This window comes from Arachis duranensis, chromosome 4 (genome assembly GCF_000817695.3).
Source record: "Arachis duranensis cultivar V14167 chromosome 4, aradu.V14167.gnm2.J7QH, whole genome shotgun sequence".
In the NCBI taxonomy this organism is placed as follows: Eukaryota; Viridiplantae; Streptophyta; class Magnoliopsida; order Fabales; family Fabaceae; genus Arachis; species Arachis duranensis.
This window is the reverse complement of record NC_029775.3, coordinates 52118944-52121954: the sequence shown is the minus strand read 5'-3', so window position 1 is coordinate 52121954 and position 3011 is coordinate 52118944.

The following is a 3011-nucleotide window of genomic DNA, read 5'->3' as shown; positions in this document are numbered from 1 at the left end:
GGGCTGGCCATTCGGCCATGCCTGAACCTCTTTTACTTATGTATTTTCAACGGTGGAGTTTCTGCACACCATAGATTAAGGGTGTAGAGCTCTGCTGTACCTCAAGTATTAATGCAATTCCATTGTCTTTTATTCAATTCTCTCTTATTCTTATTCCAAGATATTCATTCGTACCCAAGAACATGATGAATGTGATGATAAATAACCCTCATTATCATTCTCACTTATGAACGCACGTGATTGACAACCACTTCCGTTCTACATGCAACAAGAGCTTGAATGCGTATCTCTTAGATTCCCCAACAGAATCTTCGTGGTATAAGTTAGATAGATGGCGGCATTCATGAGGATTCGGCAAGTCTAAACCTTGTCTATGGTATTCTGAGTAGGATTCTGTGATTGAATGACTGTGACGAGCTTCAAACTCCTGAAGGCTGGGCGTGATGACAAGCGCAAAAGAATCAAGGGATTCTATTCCAACCTGATTGAGAACCGACAGATGATTAGCCGTGCTGTGACAGAGCATAGGAACGTTTTCACTGAGAGGATGGGATGTAGCCATTGACAACGGTGATGCCCTACATACAGCTTGCCACGGAAAGGAGTAAGAAGGATTGAGTTGAAGCAGTGGGAGAGCAGGCGTCCTTGAGCCATACAGTATCTCCATTCGCTTATCTGAAATTCCCACCAATGAATCTGCATGAGTATTTCTATCCCTTTTACTTATTTTATTTATCCAATTTAATTCCATTTGACCCTATGATTCCACTCACTAACTGAGATCTACAAGGTGACCATAGCTTGCTTCATACCAACAATCTCTGTGGGATCGACCCTTACTCACGTAAGGTTTATTACTTGGACGACCCAGTACACTTGCTGGTTAGTTGAACGGAGTTGTGAATTCAACTGGTGTCACAATAATAATTTCATACAACTTAAAGAATAGTGATCACAATTTCGTCCACCAAGATGTTTACAGGGAAATATGTCACGCGGAGAAGCTTCCACCTCCTTTCCTAGTCAAACACAAAAAGGCAGGAAGTCGGACATAATACTATGAGTACCACAAGCTTTACGAACTTTCTACCAACAATTTCAATGATTTAGAGAATGTCATCAAAAAATTGGCCAGAGAAGGTTGACTAGACAAGTACTTGGTTGAGAGGTTGGATGACCATAGGAAGAGAAAGAGGGATGAAGATGGGGGACAGTAAGAAACCTTCCCACCCACGCAAACTCCCGAGTGACTGATGGGAGAATTATTGTCGGCCTAGAATTTTATCAATAGAAAATCAAATCATGTCATAGTATAGTCCTAAACCAACATATAATCCTCTTGGTAAAATTTTGATTTGGTTGTCACAAATTCAACCCCGATAAAAAGTAACCAAGAGTATTAGTCTCGGGTCGTCCTCAAGAGAATGGGCAAACATGTGCATCAATATTGGTTAGAATTCCGGGGTTGGGAGTCATAAACAAGAATTTAAACTACTGAAGCTTAACATGCAAGAAATTTAAAGTGTAAGAAACTAAATCAATGCAATTAAAGAGAGGTATGAGTAAATGTAATCTACCAAGGCAACATATAAAATCTATTTCTATTCTAAAACTAAGTAAACAACTAAACTAATTATAACAACAATAAAGCAATTTGGATTTTTGGGTTCAAATATGAATTAAAAAAAGAAGCTTTTGGCTAGGCATAGGAATTGGGATCACCATCTTCGTCTAATAACCATATCTTGACAATTATGAGGAATCAATCTCATTAAGTCTACTTCTACAAGTGAAGTATGTCAAATGGCTTGGTCAATTTCAACTCATAAGTCCTAATATACCTACTAATTGGCTTAGTAGTGGATTAGTGTCAATGGGTATCAATTTGACTAGTAAGGGTTCTCAAATCACCAATTCAATTAGACCCAATGACTCAAGATCACCCAATTCCTCTAGCCTAGGCCAAGAGTAAAGAAACTACTCCATAATCAAAGAAAACATTTCATCAAACACATGGTATGCACTAACTAAAGACATGTTTAAATTGCAAAATTAATTGGAAATCACAAGTACCCACTAACAATTATAAATAAAAAACAACTCAAATAACACTATCAATCATAGAAAACATCAATAAACTAATAGAAATTCAAAATCCACAAAGTTCATAAAATGAGAAGAAAAGGAGAAATGATAAAAAAACACAATTCCAACACAAGATCTAAACAAAATTATAACTAGAGGATTCCAAATACGTAATTGAAACTAAAATTAACAAGACCCAATTTAGAAATTCAACAAAGGAAGATCAAAACAAACTAAATCTAGAGAGAAGTAAGAGTTTCTCTCCCTAGAAATCATGAACCTAAAACTAGCTAAAATTATGTGTATGGTGTGAATGATTCGATTCCACTTTCCCTCAAAGTCCCTGGGGTCTTTTCCATGCACAATCAAGTTGATTTTGGGCCTGGAGCCTCTCAGAAGTCACCAGCCACGATTTCATTAATAAGGTCACGTGCTCTGCGTCACGCGTGTGCGTCGGCCACGCGTGCGCGTCATCTGAATTCTGCAAGCCACGCGTACGCGTTGGTGGGATTTCAGACACCACACGAGTGCATCAGCTTTTGCGTTCCAGTCCTAGCTATATGCGGCCATGCGTGCGCGTCAGCTACGCGTGTGCATCGCCACCAATTCTCCAAAGCTTCATTCTTCATGTCCCTTCCACTTGTGCATGCTTCTTTCCATCTCCTAGGCCATTTTTGCCCTATAGATCCTGAATCCACTTAACAAACACATCACGGCATCGAATGGTAATAAAAGAGGATTAAAATTTGACATTTTTTGGGTTAAAGAAGCATGTTTTAAATCATGAAGCAAAATTAGGAAGGAAACACAAAACCATGCAATTTAAATGAATAAGTGTGAAAAATATTGATAAAACCCCCCAAATTCTACATAAGATAAACCACAAAATTGAGATTTATCAGCGAAATATACACATTATTAATGGG